A 9185-nucleotide genomic window follows, 5' to 3' on the forward strand; every position below is an offset into this window, starting at 1 on the left:
AGTAAGCCTTATGGATAACATGGTCCTGGGCAGAAACGGATGTGTGATCGGGGCCTCTGGTTGTAGGCACAGGATCCGTGGGAGGTGTCAGGATCCCCCTGGACTGTTTAGAGAAAGCACTTCAGTTTTAGCAAAAGTCTTTATTCAGAAACAGCAGTTCAGGTGAAACAGGCCATCAGGTGTTTATTGAATAGACGTAGACAAGCCTTTATTGGCATACCAAATTACAATAAAACAATTGTCCATAAAAGACAGATAAATACAACAAACATTCAGAGTCTTATCAATAGTGTAGTCCAAATGAACTCATCAAAAGTGCCATTCCCATACACCTCTCCACAGACCAGACTGAAGACCCACCAACAGAGCCCAGGCATCACAACAACATACAGTATCAACACCCCACTATAAAACACAGAGTTTGTTGGGGTGGCGACAAACACAGAACAAGGGATGGGGGACAGGGAAATGGGCGAACAATTGATCTGACTCCAATAGGTTGCCACAGCCTTCAATTGTCACACCATCTGGCAATCGATAACAAAACTATGACATTTCTCTATGAGTCACCCACAGGTTATTTGGCTTTGGATGACCGTGAACCCACAGGTTACTGGCAGAGGTAGGCACTGAATACCAGTATCAAATAGTTGATGTAACCAACATTGTTGTCGTTATGATAATGCTTAGTATCCATCTAGAGTTGCCTCTATAATCAGATGTTTATTGACAAGACTGGAAAATCCCTGGCAAACCTCCTCTGCAAATGTAGAAAGCGAATGACTAACTGCCCCACTCCAAACCACACGCACCCTTCCAGAAAAACCAAGGTGGAAAGCTAGAAATGAATGTCACTTGGGCCTCCTTATCTCTACCCTAGGTGGCTAACAGCAGCAACAGGGTGTGGATTCCCAAGACAGTCTTGGCAGGGTGGAGAGACACTGATGACTGGACCCACCTCCCATTAGGAGGAGAATTATGGTCAGGCCAGGTATAAGATTGGGTATGACAGGAGTCTCTGCCCAGGGCCATCAAATCCTGAAACCGGCCCTGACTGCCAGCTTTCTGATGCTGGCTCACAACTCTGTATCATCTCTGCTTCTATGCTCTTTCGGTGTCAACCTTTGAACAACCCCTTTTCTCTATCTGCCGTGCCTGTTCCCCCACCCTGGGCTCTGTCGCGCTGGCACAAACTCGTTCCCGTCACCGCTTGTTTCTTCCGTTGCTATTACCCACGTGCCAGACACTGCCGAATTTGACCTGAACTCCTGTGGGAGCCACTAAGTACACATGTCAAAGCGAATTACCAAATCCACATACGTGGAGGGAAACGTGCTCGCGCAGTCACCTTGCATCGCGACGTGTCGTGGCAGGCCAGCCGGTTGGGTGACATACGGCCCTCAGAGTGAAGAGTAATCACAGGGGAATAGCTTCCCCTTAGATTTCCTAAATAAAGCTTTAAAGCGTTTTGCCTCCTCTTCACTTCTAATTTGTATTAGGCTGGGGGAACACAGTGACAAACTGCCAGTGAGCAGGGAAAAAGAGGAATGTGAGACAGCGGATGGTGACATTCAATTAAAATATTAATTGGAAGGCACTCTAGTTGCTGCGATTTGGAAATGGAGTTAAAAGGCCAGGAAAGTGAGACCAGTTGTTCTCATTTCTTTATCAAGTAAACATTCAAGAAAATTTGGGGACTTGAACCAAAGATATACAGACAAACACTATTCATGGAGCAGGAGGGTGATATTCTGGTGGTACAGCACTAAGGTTTCTAGGACTCAGGCTTGTTTATTATTTACTTATTTGTTTGTTTGTTTATCTGTCACCTCTCCCAGGTCTGGTTCAGGGCAATGTACAAACAAAATTACATTACATAAAAACTGTCTCGGTCACAAATACCCATAGTTTAAAAGTCAAAGACAGTACCTAAAATAATTAGATAAAACCAGAAAACCCATTAAAAAAAAAGAATAAACAGTAAAACGATGCTTCGTTGGAGTCTGTGAAAACCAAGCGGGAGAAATAAGACCCATCTGTGGGCTAAGATGACACATAGCCCCAGGGGAGGGCGGTGGTCTTAGGACAGTGGTGGCGAACCTTTGGCACTCCAGATGTTACGGACTACAATTCCCATCAGCCCCTGCCAGCATGGCCAATTGACCATGCTGGCAGGGGCAGATGGGAATTGTAGTCTGTAACATCTGGAGTGCCAAAGGTTCGCCACCACGGTCCTAGGACCAGCCTAAACAGAATGTCTGGTGGAACAAGTCCTTTTTGCAGGCCCTGTGGAACTCCATGAAGTCCCACAGGGCCCTGATTTCCTCTGGGAGGCTGTTTTGCCAGGAAGGGGCCAAGGCCGAGAAGGTCCTGGCTCATGTTGAGGCCAGATGGACCTCCCGTGGGCCGGGGGTAATTAGGAGTCCCTTGGCTGGCACCTGACGGGAAACGGGCGATGGAGCCATTCATGGGGCCATTAAAAATGACTCAACAGTGCAATCCTAAACAGAAGTATGCCTTTCTAACGCCATGGAAGTTTGAAGAGTACAGCTTGACCATGGCTGACTGGGTTTATAAAATGATAGCCTGTTCTCAGGGGATGAGCTAATAGGATTTTTTTTACCATCTCTTAACAGTAGAGTTTGGGTTTACAGGTAAAACTGACTGGCAAGAGATTCAGCATAGACCCCCTCCCACCCAAACATGGGGTTGCCAATCTCCATGCGGTGCCTGGAAATCTCTTGCTATTACAACTGATCTCCAGGTGAGAAAGATTATTTCAGCGGGAGAAAATGTCTGCTTTGGACTATAGCATTGTACCCCATTAAATTTCTTCCCCAAACCCTTCCCTTGTCTGTTTCTTGAATTGTAATAGTTGCTTGTGGCATGATGTCAGTTCCAGGGGAAGTAAGTGATGTCACCACTGTAGAAATTGCTGGGAAGTTTACAGTGAAATTTCCATAGAGTTTCCACGAGTTCCTAGAACATCAAGTTTCTGCTGGAAGTGACATCATGTCACACATGACTACGGCAATTTAAGAAATCAAAGAAGAGGTAGTGGGAAGCACAGGTTGCCAACAGGAGTTCTTCTGTCTATTGCTTGTATTGCTGTTGCTTTTATAAAGCAAGGACAAAATCCATTATATATATGTATATACTAGCAATTGTCCTTCTCATCACATATGTGGCAATTGTCCTTCTCATCACAGTCCACAACCCACACAGATGTCCATGCAGGTCCAATGATCCGCAGCATAGCCTTTTGGGGTAGTCAAATGGAATCCCTCTTTCCCTTTTCAATTCACATTGTTATATGGTGCTGTCTTGTTTTTTTAGTATAAGGTAACCCTTTCCATTCCACAACGGAGGTGTGTGAGGATGAGCTGGATGTGTATGAGAGTATGTGTGTTGTGCGGTAGCAGTGGGTGAGGCACAGAGAATGAAAGTTACCTGCGTGTGAGGGGGGGAACCCCACCTGACATCTCACACGGCAAAGTGTGTATGTGTTTCACTTCCACTCATATTACCTAACAGTATTACCTATTTACTGTTTTCACTGCTCATCTCTGGCCATCTGCGCGAACATTCTAAGGGCATACCAAGCCCTCAGGCCACAGACATGCTGCACGAACATTCTAAGGGTGCCAGTTAAACACAGCCAGCTTCATGGCCTGGTGCACCAGGAAAAAGACATTTTACCTGGCTCAGGTATGGACTTTTGGCGATTTGAAGGTCCGATTACCTGCCCGCAACAGGGAGGAATGTCATGTGAAAATTTGGGGGCGATCCGCCCAGCCGTTTCAGCGTTAGGGCATGACTAACAAAGTCACTGTTAGCTTTATATATATATATATAGATATAGATATAGATATAGATATAGATATAGATATAGATATAGATATAGATATAGATATATACAGATATATAGATATATAAATATATAGATTTATAGATAGATAGATATTTTACTAAGCAACCAAATTTACCCAAAACTTTGCACAATCTTCCAAGCTCATCAAGACACTTTGTCCGACTGAATGTTACAGCATTTTAAAAGATGGAAGAATGGAAGGTAAATGATTCAGGCCATGGTTTTGCATTGCTTATTATACTGGATCTTTCGATTATTACTTAATATTATTTTCCTTGTTGTTAATAATAATTCAGTTTGATACCCTGCTCTCCCCATCAAAGCAGACTCAGAGCAGCTTCCAAAACACATAATTGAAACTGGCAAATAAATATCATTTAAATAATAAAACGTCAGAAAAAAAAGATATCTGTAATGTATGAAACAATGAGCCTGTGGGGCTAAAACATGCCCAAGGGATGGAAGGCTAGAAAGGAGGATATGTCACTCCTGTTGTGCCCTCAGCTATGAGCCTGTTTCCTGTTAGTGACAATAGTTTTATTCTGATCTAGCTCTCATACTGCAGGCATTTTGCAAATGTGTTTTCCTCTTCCTAAATGTTGTTACCACACATACGTACATACGTATCCTTTGAGAGAAAAGACTAGAAATGAGAATGGCGGAACATGATCCGGGAAGCCCCTGGTTCGAGTCCCCGCTTCTACCCTGGAAGCTTCTTGGGTGACCTTGGGCCCATCACAAACACTCAGCATGACCTACTTGGCAGGGTTGTTGTTAAGCGCCTGGTGTAAGGGAGAACGATACGCTAAGCTTCCGTGAGCCCCTACTGGGAGAAAAGCGGGATATAAATAAATAAATGCCCATGCATAAATGTTTCAAAGGGATCTTATCAAAGAAATGACGTCTGATGGATGGTCTCGCTTTGTAGAAGCAGGGTGACGGAGCGGCACTCTGAATTAGAGTTGCCCGTTTCAGTTCTACTGCTGCATCCCATTGACGTTGGTTTATTTCATTCATCACTTTCTGTAGTGGCCGTATTAAGCTTTCTTACAATACATTGCTGTCAGCCCATCTGGACATGACACTTGATCTTTTTTTTTAGTTTCTTTATGGCTTGTGATATTTTTTGAATTGTAATAGTTTGATTCAGTATGTCCCTCTGTTCAGAGCTGAACTTTTCAGTAAATATTCCTTCAATAGAATTCGATGCATCTTCCGGTGCTGAATTCTATTTATACAACGTATTGTCGAAGACTTTCATGGCCGGATTCAACTGGTTCTGGTGGGTTTTCCGGGCTGTGTACCCCGGAAAACCCGCAGTGTGTAACAGACTTCCCTCTGTGATACACCTCTGAAGATGCCAGCCACGGATGCAGGCGAAACATTAGGAACAAGATCCACCAGACCGCGGCCACACAGCCCAGAAAACCCACCAGAAACAGTTTATTTATACAGTTCAAAAAAGAAAAGAACAACCTGTTCCCATGTCTCTTTGTCTACATGGGTAATTCAGTCATCTTTGTTCACTCCTGTTGTTCTTTTTTTTCAGTTCTTTTCACAGGTAGTATTCCAGGCATCTTCCAGGTTGGTTCACTGGTTCAAAATGTTTCTGCTTTACTTTGTTCTTAAATTCTGTATCTCTTCCATGTCAAGCATCTCTCATTGGTTTCTCAGTTGCCTAATCTCAGTTAAAATTCCTTTATTAAGGGAGATTTTATGGTGTTCCTCCAGTATTTGAATCCTGTCCATTTTATTGTTTGCTCCAGTTTTTTTTCTTTCTTTTGTTTTAAAGTGACAGCTATTCGATTCAATCTTGTATAAGCCTTGCTGGTTTTCCAAATTGTTGCGGTGGGAAAATCAGCTGTGTTATTTAATCTCAAAAAAAAGGATCTTCTGTCTTTTCTGCATTTATTTACTGTTTGCTTGTAACAGAAGATTATCATTTGTCACCTTCCACCTTCTGCATTTATTTTGCTGCCAACTAACTGCTAATGGATTGCGATCTGCAAAAGTCTTTAGTTATATCTTTACACTCCATAGAAAAATAAATAAATGTTTTTTTTAAATATCCAGCACATGTCTATCATTAAGTGTGGCATCTATCATAAAAAGTATAGTCTCTAATATTTGGATTTTTGATCCTTCAGGCATTTTCTAATTGTAACATTTCAATATAATTGAAGACATTTTTTTAGAAGTTTGCCTCCTTTTGTGGGGGGGGGATCTATCTTTTTTGGGGTCAGTTACCCCATTCATGTCTCCAAAAATCACAATCTCTCCTTCTTGGAAATCAAATATAGATTGGGGGAAAAATCATAAAATATTTCTGTTGCACTGTTTGGGACACATATCATAGCTAGTCTGTCTGTCTGTCTGTCTGTCTGTCTGTCTATTTGCTTGTTTGTGTGTGTGTGTGTGTGTGTGTTTGTTTGTTTGTTTGTTTTATTTGGATTTTTATACCGCCCTATCCCCAAGGGGCTGTGGGTGGGGTACAACATAGGATCCCAGTACAATCAAATGAAAGAGCACAGATTTACTACAGATAAATAAATTGCGGTTTGTACTGACTCAGTCAGTTTTCATACAATTACTAAAAACCTTTTAAAACAGCGATAAAAACAATAAGAGGCATCCAACAGAACCCATATTTGAAATCCTCCCCAGGAGGGAGGGGCGGTGGGCCCCATTAAACAAAGGGGACCCAGGTGTGAGAGGAGCAAAGAAATAAATCTTAGGCCGTTTCCGCACGAAGGCGGAAACGGCCGGGTCGGCATTTCCGACGCCGACCCGATGACGCTGGGACTGTCCGCATGGACGGTCCTGGGAACAGCTGGGCAGCCGGCGCCACAGAGCGCCGGCACCCGGCTGATTCGGCATGTCCCCGGGCCTCCGGCGCGTCGCTGAGGCCTGGGGACACGCCCCCTGGCCCTGCACGCCTGCTCCAGCGGCACAGGGCAGGGGGGCGTGTCCCCAGGCCTCGGTGATGCGCCGGAGGCCCGGGGACAAGGTAAGTGCCGGGTGGGGGAGGCGCCGTGAAGCTGCTGCCATTCGCTCGGCAGCGGCTTCACGGCGGCATTTCCCCAAAAAGAGCGCTGGAAAGCGCTCTGGGGAAACGCCGGCTTCAGGCCGGCCGGGCGGCACGAGGGCGGCATGGCTGCATTGCAGCTGTGCCCCCCGTGCAAATGGCGGCCTGGAGACGGCGTTTTTACCGTCCCCAGGCCGCCGTTTTTGGCCCGTGCGGAAACTGCCTTACTGTTTGGAAGCTCAGTGTTCAAAAGGAGGTGTCTTCCTTCTCTTGGGTGTAGAGTGGGGATAGGGTGGCGTGTAAGGAGTTGTGGAAGTGACATGGGCCAGCTCCAGTATGTTTGCCACCTCGTTGGTGTAAGGGACAAATAATCCAGCCGAAATAATCCAGTGAACATGCTGGTGAACGAGGGCTGTATTTTGAATGCAAACTATATCTGCATTTTGTTTCTTTAATTGATTAAATGTTTTTCCTCATTTAGAAGGAGAACTTAGAACGTTAATATGGATAGGTACAATCTTAATTTTGTCCATTTTATTTTATTTCTGCAGCCTGGTCTAGCTTGTCATGTTATTTTTCTAGTGCTCCTTTGTTTTTGTCTTCTATTTCCTGTGTCCAGAGAGTTTTCTTTTGAACTAGCAGGAGATTTTCTATCGAGTTCTGTTTCAGATTCTTTGGGCTTGTTCTCGGTTGATAATTCTTCTGCCAGTTGCTTAGCCTGTTCTATTGAGGTGATTATTCTTTTCCCTCTGGGTAATGCAACTTCTGTAGCAAATGGAACTGTCCAGTGGTACTTTATTTCTTTCCTTTGTAAAAATCGTCCTTTTCCTGAGTGAACTTAGAGGTCAGTCTTGGAATATGTGTACTTCTCATGCCACTTGGAATGGGGATTCTCTTTGTTTATTCAGTATAGTATCTGGTGTTTTCTTATACACAGACTTGACCAGTATATTTCATGGTAACTTGTTCTCAAATGCAAAACTTGAATTTACTCTAAATATCTGGTCAACATCTGGAACGTCTCCTTGGATCTTCAGGTAATCTTAAAATAGACTGAAAAAAAATGGTCTTCTAGATTTGTCCTACCAAAATCCTCTGAAAATCCTTTAAATTGTAAATCATTGCCTGTGCACTGCACTTCCGAAGTTTCAATCTTGTCCTTTCCAAACAGAGGTATTGCCCATCCAAGCACAGTTCATTTTCCTTCTATCTTTGGCTCATTCCGCATATGCAGAATAATGCACTTTCAAATTGCTTTCAGTGCTCTTTGAAGCTGTGCGGAATAGCAAAATCCACTTACAAACAGTTGTGAAAGTGGTTTGAAAACGCATTATTTTGCGTGTGCGGAAGGGGCCCTAGTTTAATTTCCCCAATTTCTTGAGTATTTCCTTGTATCCTGTTATAAAATTTTAGTAGTCCTGTTATTTCCTGTCTCACAGTTTGCACTTTTAAAAATCCTCCCTTGTGTATTCACCTCTGCTTGTCTCATTTTCTCTTGAGTTCTTACTCCTGATTTCTCAATTTGATTTGTGACTCTCTAGATTTGCTGTATCAATGTTTCTGAAAGTTTACCCATTCCCACAAGAACATCACAATTCAAACACTTCAAATGGTTCAGACGGTCCACCAAATCTTTTATAAGCCATGTTTCTCAATCTCTTGGTGTATATATATTCACAATAGTAATCAATTTCTAGAAAACAATTGTATGAAAAGAAACAAGAAATATAGGAAGAGGGCAAGAGAAAGTAAAAGAGAATATATAAATAACCGAGACCAATATATGGAGGGGAAGGTAATACTAAAAAAAAGATGGGTTAATTTCTATAGGGAAAATAAAATACTAAAAAAATAAAAATATTGACATTAGTACTTTAGTATTATTATACAATATGATACATATGTTTATATATATTTTTAAAAAACTAACATCCCTAAAAAAGTCTAGAAATGTTCACAAGAAAGCTGTGACTCCTAAAAATAAACAGATGATTCCAGAATCCTTCTTAATCAGTCTTCGTATTTACCATAGACCTGCTGCATCACTATAGTGTTGGTCCACCAGATGGCTCCCAAGTCCATCTCAGTTGACCTCCATTCTCCAGGAGTCTATCTAGTCCAGAAACATGTCTTACATCATGGCCAGCTAGTTCCTCTGGGTGTTCATGACAACAGCATCTTTCCCCCTATCTATGCTTGGGACCTGCTGACAGAAAACCCCTGGAGAACTTCACAGGGGCTCCAACTCAGAAGGCAATTTCCTCAGACGTTGACATTGGTGGCCCTTCA

This window comes from Sphaerodactylus townsendi, linkage group LG09 (assembly GCF_021028975.2).
Source record: "Sphaerodactylus townsendi isolate TG3544 linkage group LG09, MPM_Stown_v2.3, whole genome shotgun sequence".
NCBI lineage: Eukaryota > Metazoa > Chordata > Lepidosauria > Squamata > Sphaerodactylidae > Sphaerodactylus > Sphaerodactylus townsendi.